The sequence below is a fragment of the Anomaloglossus baeobatrachus genome, chromosome 11 (assembly GCF_048569485.1).
Source record: "Anomaloglossus baeobatrachus isolate aAnoBae1 chromosome 11, aAnoBae1.hap1, whole genome shotgun sequence".
Lineage (NCBI taxonomy): Eukaryota > Metazoa > Chordata > Amphibia > Anura > Aromobatidae > Anomaloglossus > Anomaloglossus baeobatrachus.
Genome location: NC_134363.1, coordinates 31,512,043 through 31,524,401, shown reverse-complemented (window position 1 = coordinate 31,524,401; position 12,359 = coordinate 31,512,043). Strand labels below are relative to the sequence as shown.

General features: G+C 46.2%; 1 protein-coding gene across 2 annotated transcripts in view; it reads left to right on the top strand.

Moving 5' to 3' along the window:
* The window catches only part of LOC142256039 (phospholipase A2 inhibitor gamma subunit B-like), a 41,207-nt gene that overhangs the window by 20,520 nt on the left and 8,328 nt on the right, over positions 1 to 12,359 (top strand). The window lies entirely within an intron of this gene.

Below are 12,359 nucleotides of genomic sequence, written 5' to 3'. Positions count from 1 at the left end.
TCAGCTGCTGCAGAACCTCATAATACACCTCAGCTGCTGCAGAACCTCATAATACACCTCAGCTGCTGCAGAACCTCATAATACACCTCAGCTGCTGCAGAACCCCATAATACACCTCAGCTGCTGCAGAACCTCATAATACACCTCAGCTGCTGCAGAGCCTCATAATACACCTCAGCTGCTGCAGAGCCTCATAATACACCTCAGCTGCTGCAGAGCCTCATAATACACACCTCAGCTGCTGCAGAACCTCATAATACACCTCAGCTGTTGCAGAACCTCATAATACACCTCAGCTGCTGCAGAACCTCATAATACACCTCAGCTGCTGCAGAACCCCATAATACACCTCAGCTGCTGCAGAACCTCATAATACACCTCAGCTGCTGCAGAGCCTCATAATACACCTCAGCTGCTGCAGAGCCTCATAATACACCTCAGCTGCTGCAGAGCCTCATAATACACACCTCAGCTGCTGCAGAACCTCATAATACACCTCAGCTGCTGCAGAACCTCATAATACACCTCAGCTGCTGCAGAACCTCATAATACACCTCAGCTGCTGCAGAACCTCATAATACACCTCAGCTGCTGCAGAACCTTATAATACACCTCAGCTGCTGCAGAACCTCATAATACACCTCAGCTGCTGCAGAACCTCATAATACACCTCAGCTGCTGCAGAACCTTATAATACACCTCAGCTGCTGCAGAACCTCATTATACACCTCAGCTGCTGCAGAACCTCATTATACACCTCAGCTGCTGCATAACCTCATAATACACCTCAGCTGCTGCAGAACCTCATTATACACCTCAGCTGCTGCAGAACCCCATAATACACCTCAGCTGCTGCATAACCTCATAATACACCTCAGCTGCTGCAGAACCTCATTATACACCTCAGCTGCTGCAGAACCTCATTATACACCTCAGCTGCTGCATAACCTCATAATACACCTCAGCTGCTGCAGAACCTCATTATACACCTCAGCTGCTGCAGAACCTCATAATACACCTCAGCTGCTGCAGAACCTCATTATACACCTCAGCTGCTGCAGAACCTCATAATACACCTCAGCTGCTGCAGAACCTCATAATACACCTCAGCTGCTGCAGAACCTCATAATACACCTCAGCTGCTGCAGAACCTCATAATACACCTCAGCTGCTGCAGAACCTCATAATACACCTCAGCTGCTGCAGAACCTCATAATACACCTCAATAACGTCTATGTTTTCAGTTCGGCATTATCTCATTACCCCGTATATTAAAGGGGCGCTGCTGTAGAGGCAGACCAGTGAAGGGCCGGCAGCGTTACAGAAATGCATTGTCAGCGCCGGTGGTCCCAGGGGTCAGACCCACTTATAGTACACTTATGGCAGATGTGGGATCGGGTGGGCTTTCGCCTCCTCTGGAGGGACAGGGCTGTGGTGTAATGGATCTCTTTGACCTCAGCCCCATTAGTGACACTGCAGATGGGAGTCAGATCCAGTAATTGACTTCTTGATTCCCTTCCAGCCGCGCTCAGTAACATTATATATATATGGATGTCTATAACAGCACATAGAAAAGAGAAGAGCATCTCTGAAGCACAAACAGCAGCTCTAACTGGCCCAGACTGCAGGAGCATCAGAGACTCGATGGAAGTTAATTATTTAGGCAGAGACATTTCTTAAAGGGGATCTGTTTGTGCTATGTAATCTGAGAGCAGCATGATGTAGGGGCCGAGACCCGAGACCCTGATTCCAGCAATGTGTCGCACACATAGGCTGCTTTGCTGTTTCTGTACAATCAGTGTTTTATCAGCAGGAGATTATCAGTACAGAACAATGTGTTTGGTGCCATCTATATCTGAGCCAGCCCCCTTCTTCTCTGGGGGCTGCTTGTCTGCTTATTCCTATATCTGAGCCTTCCCCCTTCTCCGTGGGCTCATTGTCTGCTAATATCTATACGTGAGCCAGCCCCCTTCTCTGTGGGCTCTTTGTGTACTCATATCTATATCTGAGCCAGCCCCCTTCTTCTCTGGGGGCTGCTTGTCTGCTCATTTCTATATCTGAGCCTTCCCCCTTCTCTGTGGGCTCATTGTCTGCTAATATCTATACGTGAGCCAGCCCCCTTCTCTGTGGGCTCTTTGTGTACTCATATCTATATTTGAGCCAGCCCCCTTCTTTTCTTGGGGCTTTTTGTCTGCTCACATCTATATCTGAGCCAGCCCCCTTCTCCTCTGTGGTCTGCTTGTCTGCTTATTCCTATATCTGAGCCAGCCCCCTTCTTCTCTGGGGACTCTACTCATCTCTCTATCTGAGCCAGCCCCCTTCTTCTCTGGGGACTCTACTCATCTCTCTATCTGAGCCAGCCCCCTTCTTCTCTGGGGACTCTACTTATTTCTATATCTGAGCCAGCCCCCTTCTTGTCTGGGGACTCTACTTATTTCTATATCTGAGCCAGCCCCCTTCTTTTCTGTGGGCTCTTTGCTCATTTCTATATCTGAGCCAGCCCCCTTCTTCTCTGGGGACTCTACTCATCTCTCTATCTGAGCCAGCCTCCTTCTTCTCTGGGGACTCTACTTATTTCTATATCTGAGCCAGCCCTCTTCTTTTCTGGGGACTCTACTTGTTTCTATATCTGAGCCAGCCCCCTTCTTCTGTGGGGACTCTACTCATCTCTCTATCTGAGCCAGCCCCCTTCTTTTCTGTGGGCTCTTTGCTCATTTCCATATCTGAGCCAGCCCCCTTCTTTTCTGTTGGCTCTTTTCTCATTTCCATATCTGAGCAAGCCCCCTTCTTTTCTGTGGGCTCTTTGCTCATTTCTATATCTGAGCCAGCCCCCTTCTTCTCTGGGGACTCTTTGCTTATTTCTATGTCTGAGCCAGCCCCCTTCTTCTCTGGGGACTCTTTGCTTATTTCTATGTCTGAGCCAGCCCCCTTCTTCTCTGTGGGTTGCTTGTCTTCTCACTGTTATATTTGAGCCAGCCCCCTTCTCTGTCATGGTCAATGCATAGAAAGAGACAGGGAATTGGGTTGATTTAGATATGGAAATGAGCCACCAGCCAGCCCCTGATTTCATTGATGTGTCACTGGGTGGCTTGCTGTAGGTGCAAGAACATGAGTGTTTTATCAGCAGGAGATTATCACTACAGGACTAGGTGTCTCATGTCTCCTAGTCCTCCTGCACCAACACTGGTTAGCAACTTTTTGTCAATATACATTGTACATAGGGAGCTAACAATCAGTGGTGTGGGTAACATTATACAGGGCTCAGCATTCAGAGCACTGCTAGATCTGCAGCACAGAAAACTGTGATTGTATCATAACTACTGCACCCAGCAGTGCGGTCAGTGACGCTGGTCTTAGTCACACAACTTGGTGGTTACAGTCTTTAGTACACAGCTTGGTGGTTACAGTCTTCAGTACACAGCTTGGTGGTTACAGTCTTTAGTACACAGCTCGGTGGTTACAGTCTTTAGTACTCAACTTGGTGGTTACAGTCTTTAGTACACAACTTGGTGGTTACAGTCTTTAGTACACAACTTGGCGGTTACAGTCTTTGGTACACAACTTGGTGGTTACAGTCTTTAGTACACAACTTGGTGGTTACAGTCTTTAGTACACAACTTGGTGGTTACAGTCTTTAGTACACAGCTTGGTGGTTACAGTCTTTAGTACACAACTTGGTGGTTACAGTCTTTAGTACACAGCTCGGTGGTTACAGTCTTTAGTACTCAACTTGGTGGTTACAGTCTTTAGTACACAACTTGGCGGTTACAGTCTTTGGTACACAACTTGGTGGTTACAGTCTTTAGTACACAACTTGGTGGTTACAGTCTTTAGTACACAACTTGGTGGTTACAGTCATTAGTACACAACTTGGTGGTTACAGTCTTTAGTACACAGCTTGGTGGTTACAGTCTTTAGTACACAACTTGGTGGTTACAGTCTTTAGTACACAACTTGGTGGTTACAGTCTTTAGTACACAGCTTGGTGGTTACAGTCTTTAGTGCACAACTTGGTGGTTACAGTCTTTAGTACACAACTTGGTGGTTACAGTCATTAGTACACAACTTGGTGGTTACAGTCATTAGTACACAACTTGGTGGTTACAGTCTTTAGTACACAGCTTGGTGGTTACAGTCTTTAGTACACAGCTTGGTGGTTACAGTCTTTAGTACACAACTTGGTGGTTACAGTCTTTAGTACACAACTTGGTGGTTACAGTCTTTAGTACACAGCTTGGTGGTTACAGTCTTTAGTACACAACTTGGTGGTTACAGTCTTTAGTACACAACTTGGTGGTTACAGTCTTTAGTACACAGCTCGGTGGTTACAGTCTTTAGTACACAACTTGGTGGTTACAGTCTTTAGTACACAGCTTGGTGGTTACAGTCTTTAGTACACAGCTTGGCGGTTACAGTCTTTAGTACACAACTTGGTGGTTACAGTCTTTAGTACACAACTTGGCGGTTACAGTCTTTAGTACACAACTTGGTGGTTACAGTCTTTAGTACACAACTTGGTGGTTACAGTCTTTGGTACACAACTTGGTGGTTACAGTCTTTGGTACACAACTTGGTGGTTACAGTCTTTAGTACACAGCTTGGTGGTTACAGTCTTTGGTACACAGCTCGGTGGTTACAGTCTTTGGTACACAACTTGGCAGTTACAGTCTTTAGTACACAACTTGGTGGTTACAGTCTTTGGTACACAACTTGGTGGTTACAGTCTTTAGTACACAACTTGGTGGTTACAGTCTTTAGTACACAACTTGGTGGTTACAGTCTTTAGTACACAACTTGGTGGTTACAGTCTTTAGTACACAACTTGGTGGTTACAGTCTTTAGTACACAGCTTGGTGGTTACAGTCTTTAGTACACAACTTGGTGGTTACAGTCTTTAGTACACAACTTGGTGGTTACAGTCTTTAGTACACAACTTGGTGGTTACAGTCTTTGGTACACAACTTGGTGGTTACAGTCTTTAGTACACAACTTGGTGGTTACAGTCATTGGTACACAACTTGGTGGTTACAGTGTTTAGTACACAGCTTGGTGGTTACAGTCTTTAGTACACAGCTCGGTGGTTACAGTCTTTAGTACACAGCTTGGTGGTTACAGTCTTTAGTACACAGCTTGGTGGTTACAGTGTTTAGTACACAACTTGGTGGTTACAGTCTTTAGTACATAACTTGGTGGTTACAGTCTTTAGTACACAACTTGGTAGTTACAGTCTTTAGTACACAGCTTGGTGGTTACAGTCTTTAGTACAAAACTTGGCGGTTACAGTCTTTAGTACACAGCTCGGTGGTTACAGTCATTAGTACACAGCTTGGTGGTTACAGTCTTTAGTACACAGCTTGGTGGTTACAGTCTTTAGTACATAACTTGGTGGTTACAGTCTTTAGTACATAGCTTGGTGGTTACAGTCTTTAGTACATAACTTGGTGGTTACAGTCTTTAGTACACAGCTCAGTGGTTACAGTCTTTAGTACACAGCTCGGTGGTTACAGTCTTTAGTACACAGCTTGGTGGTTACAGTCTTTAGTACACAACTTGGTGGTTACAGTCTTTAGTACACAACTTGGTGGTTACAGTCTTTAGTACACAGCTCAGTGGTTACAGTCTTTAGTACACAGCTCGGTGGTTACAGTCTTTAGTACACAGCTTGGTGGTTACAGTCTTTAGTACACAACTTGGTGGTTACAGTCTTTAGTACACAACTTGGTGGTTACAGTCTTTAGTACACAACTTGGCGGTTACAGTCTTTGGTACACAACTTGGCGGTTACAGTCTTTAGTACACAGCTTGGTGGTTACAGTCTTTAGTACACAGCTCGGTGGTTACAGTCTTTAGTACACAACTTGGCGGTTACAGTCTTTGGTACACAGCTTGGTGGTTACAGTCTTTAGTACACAGCTCGATGGTTACAGTCTTTAGTACACAGCTTGGTGGTTACAGTCTTTAGTACACAACTTGGCGGTTACAGTCTTTAGTACACAGCTTGGCGGTTACAGTCTTTAGTACACAGCTTGGCGGTTACAGTCTTTAGTACACAGCTTGGTGGTTACAGTCTTTAGTACACAGCTTGGCGGTTACAGTCTTTAGTACACAACTTGGCGGTTACAGTCTTTGGTACACAGCTTGGTGGTTACAGTCTTTAGTACACAGCTCGATGGTTACAGTCTTTAGTACACAGCTCGGTGGTTACAGTCTTTAGTACACAGCTCGGTGGTTACAGTCTTTAGTACACAACTTGGCGGTTACAGTCTTTGGTACACAACTTGGTGGTTACAGTCTTTGGTACACAGCTTGGCGGTTGTGTACCACAGGGCAGCACATGGCAGTGTCTGGTTGCTTCACCCATAGGGTCAGTATTCACCGATGCCCCATGGGCCCCCGCCTCCCATTGTATAGACTTCAGGGTAATATTATCTGGACGTTGCTCGGCATAGGTAGGGATAGATAGTGGTGGATGATGGCGGAGAGGCCCGAGCTGCGAGAACTGGATGTACTATTACCCAATGCCCAGGGGATCCCAAATGCATCTGAGTGTATTTTTTGACCAGTCAGATGCTTGGAAAAAGCACAATTAGTGCGGGCAATGATTAATCATCGTTCTGCGGATTCCGGAAAGCTGCATCGCTGATCTGCCAAAATACGGCCGGGCTTACAGCAACAGCACGGGGAGGCACCCAGCTTTCCCAGAGGACTGAACAGCTAGATATTTGCAGACCTACCCTTCCTTCCGCACCCCCATCGAGTACAGTGTTAACTGTGCAGAGGTCGTTCTTTGTTCAGCTCCCATTCACTTCAATGGTAGCTGAGCTGCAGTACCTGAGATTGACCACTAGGCAGAGCTGTGCTGTCCCGGCACCATACACGCCATACATAACAGCTGATCTGTGCAGGTGCCGGACCACCCGTGACCTGATATTGGTGACCTATACTCAGTATAAGTCATCAGTGTCGGAATGCTGGACATCCCCTTTAAGAGTAAATAAGGATGGGTTGCAATACCAGACTCAACCTATAGACAAGAGGGGAGCTATTTCTGTAAATTACTTAGGCGGAACTGAAGGGATCAGTGTGATAGGGATTCAAAGAGCGCTCCGCACCTACACTATTTGCCTGGAGTGTTCCTTATGTAACGCCGCCATTCCCTGCACTAAACGGCAGAGACGCCGATGTAGTCCCCACACCGCTCCTCCGCCCAGCTGTTCCCCCTGCTCCCGTGTCTGCCGTGGCTCTCGGCTCTCAGGGCCTGCACACACTGTGCAAGTTTCCTATCCGCATGTTTAGGTTGAGTACATGCTCTTCACTTCCTAAAAGGGCAGCACAGCGCATACGCACCTGATGTGTTCCAAGCCTATTACTGGGTATTACCAGGTATTTAAGTCACCTTCCCCTATTGGGAGGTGCCTGTGCAATGGTAGTCCTAAGTAGCCCATGTGTCCGTAGCTTCAAGCTCGTTGTCTGGTCCATGGACCCTCATTGAGATTCGGTACTCGCCCATATTTATTCATATTGCCTGATTTACTCCTAATTTTGTTCCGAGTGCCTGAACCTACTCCAGTGTCCCGGTTATTTCCTGATTCTGTTTTGATCCCATTCCTAGTTCCCAGTTCCAGCCAGAGTTACTGATTCCGTTCCTGATCTTGTTCCTGGTTCGTAGTTCCAGCCAGAGTTTCTGACTCCATTCATAGTTCCAGCCAGAGTTCCTGATTCCATTCCTGATCCCCTTCCTGGTTCCCAGTTCCAGCCAGAGTTCCTGATTCCACTCATAGTTCCAGCCAGAGTTCCTGATTGTATTCCTGATCCCCTTCCTGGTTCCCAGTTCCATCCAGAGTTCCTGATTCCACTCATAGTTCCAGCCAGAGTTCCTGATTCCACTCATAGTTCCAGCCAGAGTTCCTGATTCCATTCCTGATCCCCTTCCTGGTTCCCAGTTCCAGCCAGAGTTCCTGATTCCATTCCTGATCTAGTTCCTAGTTCCCGATTCCAGCCAGAGTTCCTAATTCCATTCCTAATCCCGTTGTTGGTTCCTAGCTCCAGCCTGAGTTCCTGATCCTGTCTTGGTTCCCGGTTCCACCCTGAGTTCTTGATTCAGTTCCTAACCTCATTCTTGGTTCCCTGTTCCATTCTGAGTTTCGGACAACCCCGTTCTTGTTTCCCGGTTCCAGCCTGAGTTCTTGATTCCATTCCTAATCCCATTCCTGGTTCCCAGTTGCAGCCTGAGTTCCTGATCCAGTTCCTGGTCCCCCGTACCAGCCTGAGTTCCTGATTCTGTTCCTAACAACGTTCCTGGTTCCTGTTTCTAGCCTGGGTTCCTGACTTTGTTTTTGGTTTCCTGTTCCACTCTGAGTTCATGACACTGTTCTTGGTTTCCGGTTCCAGCCTGAGTTCCTGATTCCGTTCCTGACCCCGTTCCTGGTTCCCAATGTCAGCCTGAGTTCCTGATTCCGTTCTTTACACCGTTCCTGGTTCCTGGTTCCAGCCCCATTTCCTGATTCCGTTCCTGCCCCTGTTCCTGGTTCCCGATTTTAGCCTGAGTCCCTCATTCCGTTCCTGACCCCGTTCCTGGTTGCCAATGTCAGCCTGAGTTCCTGATTCCGTTCCCGACCTCGTTCCTGGTTCCCGGTTCCAGCCTGAAATCCTGATTCTGTTTCTGACCCCGCTCCTGATTCCCGGTTCCAGCCTGAGTTCCTGATCCCGTTCTTGATCCCTTTCTTGGTTCCTGGTTTCTAGCCTGAGTTCCTGGTTCCGTTCCTGATCCCCTTCCTGGTTCTCGGTTCCAGCCTGAGTTCCTGATTCCGTTCCTGATCCCCTTCCTAGTTCTCGGTTCCAGCCTGAGTTCCTGATTCCGTTCCTGATCCCCTTCCTGGTTCTCGGTTCCAGCCCGAGTTCCTGATTCCGTTCCTGATCCCTTTCCTAGTTCTCGGTTCCAGCCTGAGTTCCTGATTCCGTTCCTGATCCCCTTCCTGGTTCTCGGTTCCAGCCTGAGTTCCTGATTCCGTTCCTAATCCCCTTCCTAGTTCTCGGTTCCAGCCTGAGTTCCTGATTCCGTTCCTGATCCCCTTCCTGGTTCTCGGTTCCAGCCTGAGTTCCTGATTCCGTTCCTGATCCCCTTCCTGGTTCTCGGTTCCAGCCTGAGTTCCTGATTCCGTTCCTGATCCCCTTCCTAGTTCTCGGTTCCAGCCTGAGTTCCTGATTCCGTTCCTGATCCCCTTCCTGGTTCTCGGTTCCAGCCTGAGTTCCTGATTCCGTTCCTGATCCCCTTCCTGGTTCTCAGTTCCAGCCTGAGCTCCTGATCCCCTTCCTGGTTCTCGGTTCCAGCCTGAGTTCCTGATTCCGTTCCTGATCCCCTTCCTAGTTCTCGGTTCCAGCCTGAGTTCCTGATTCCGTTCCTGATCCCCTTCCTGGTTCTCGGTTCCAGCCTGAGTTCCTGATTCCGTTTCTGATCCCCTTCCTGGTTCTCGGTTCCAGCCTGAGTTCCTGATTCCGTTCCTGATCCCCTTCCTGGTTCTCGGTTCCAGCCTGAGTTCCTGATTCCGTTCCTGATCCCCTTCCTGGTTCTCGGTTCCAGTCTGAGTTCCTGACCCTGTTCCTGATCCCCTTCCTGGTTCTCGGTTCCAGCCTGAGTTCCTGATTCCGTTCCTGATCCCCTTCCTGGTTCTCGGTTCCAGCCTGAGTTCCTAATTCCGTTCCTGATCCCCTTCCTAGTTCTCAGTTCCAGCCTGAGTTCCTGATTCCGTTCCTGATCCCCTTCCTGGTTCTCAGTTCCAGCCTGAGTTCCTGATTCCGTTCCTGATCCCCTTCCTGGTTCTCGGTTCCAGTCTGAGTTCCTGACCCTGTTCCTATACCAGTTTCCACCCTGCTGGTTATCCTGTTCCTGTCCCGGCAGGGGCTCTACTCTGTCTTGCCTGCCTCCACCAGTGTCAGCTTCCATGGCTCCAGAGACTGCCCTGGAGGGGCACCTGGCGACTCCCTGCAGCACAGACCTATCCTCACCAGCACAGGCGCTAGAGAAGACCAGGTAGCCGCTTAGTGACACCCCTCCAGAGTGAGCCCGCGATCCGTGGTCCAGTGGATCCCGATCAGTCATTGCCGTTCCGCCCATAACATTATAAAGCAGCACCTGTCACCTTTCCCTTCATCTTTTTTACTTTTTTTTACTAATATTTGAGCGGCGGGGTCGGACCTTCAGGAACAATGAAGGGGCTGTTACATGATCCCTCCTAATGCCGCACATGTAATCTCTTATATCAGTATAATGGATGGTAGAGGACTAAAGAAAAAAAAATCTTGTGACCCTATGACAACACTTCCTGGACATCTAATCTAAAAATCATGTCTGTTCTAATTACAATCTGCTCATACGTATCAGCAAGAAAATAATTATGTCAGTGATTTCCCTCCGGCGCTGACTTATTTCCCTGCGCTTAATATTAGGGGCTATAAGATGTGACGGTGTGTTCCACAGTACCAAAATAGTCACCGGGAAGAAAGGCGCACCGGCAAATAGGTCAGCGAGCGGCGAGGATGACGCACGGAGCAGAGAAGAGTGTGTACGGGAAAGCGCCAGACGTAGTGTGCGGCATAGTTATCATAGGGACACATCTAATATTACATATTGACGACCCATGGTTTATTATAAAGCTCCCTGTGCAGAATAGTTATCATAGGGACACATCTAATATTACATAGAGACGACCTATTGTTTATTATAATGCTCCCTGTGCAGAATAGTTATCATAGGGACACATCTAATATTACATATAGACGACCCATGGTTTATTATAATGCCCCCTGTGCTGAATAGTTGTCATAGGGACATATCTAATATTACATATAGACGACCCATGGTTTATTATAATGCCCCCTGTGCTGAATAGTTGTCATAGGGACATATCTAATATTACATAGAGATGACCTATGGTTTATTATAATGCTTCCTATACAGAATAGTTGTCATGGGGACACATCTAATATTACATAGAGACGACCTATGGTTTATTAGAATGCTTCCTATACAGAATAGTTGTCATGGGGACACATCTAATATTACATAGAGACGACCTATGGTTTATTATAATGCTCTCTGTACAGAATAGTTATCGTAGGGACACATCTAATATTACATACTAATATTACATAGAGACAACCTATGGTTTATTATAATGCCCCTGTGCAGAATAGTTGTCATAGGGACACATCTAATATTACATAGAGATAACCTATATTTTATTATAATATTCCCTGTGAGGCATAGTTATCATAGGGACACATCTAATATTTCATAGAGACGACCTATGGCTTATTATAATGCCCCCTGTGCAGAATAGTTATCATAGGGACACACCTAATATTACATATAGCCGGCCTATGGTTTATTATAATGCCCCCTGTGCAGAATAGTTATCATAGGGACACATCTAATATTACATATTGACGACCTATGGTTTATTATAATGCTCCCTGTGCAGAATAGTTATCATAGGGACACATCTAATATTACATATAGATTACCTATGGTTTATTATAATGCCCCCTGTGCAGAATAGTTATCATAGGGACACATCTAATATTACATATAGACGACCAATGGTTTATTATAATGCTCTCTGTACAGAATAGTTATCATAGGGACACATCTAATAATTCATAGAGACGACCTATGGCTTATTATAATGCTCTCTGTACAGAATAGTTATCATAGGGACACATCTAATATTTCATAGAGACGACCTATGGCTTATTATAATGCCCCCTGTGCAGAATAGTTATCATAGGGACACATCTAATATTACATATAGATGACCTATGGTTTATTATAATGCCCCCTATACAGAATAGTTATCATAGGGACACACCTAATATTACATATAGACGGCCTATGGTTTATTATAATGCCCCCTGTGCAGAATAGTTATCATAGGGACACATCTAATATTACATATTGACGACCTATGGTTTATTATAATGCCCCCTGTGCTGAATAGTTGTCATAGGGACATATCTAATATTGTATAGAGATGACCTATGGTTTATTATAATGCTTCCTATACAGAATAGTTGTCATGGGGACACATCTAATATTACATAGAGACGACCTATGGTTTATTATAATGCCCCCTGTGCTGAATAGTTGTCATAGGGACACATCTAATATTACATACAGATAACCTATATTTTATTATAATATTCCCTGTGAGGCATAGTTATCATAGGGACACATCTAATATTTCATAGAGACGACCTATGGCTTATTATAATGCCCCCTGTGCAGAATAGTTATCATAGGGACACACCTAATATTACATATAGCCGGCCTATGGTTTATTATAATGCCCCCTGTGCAGAAT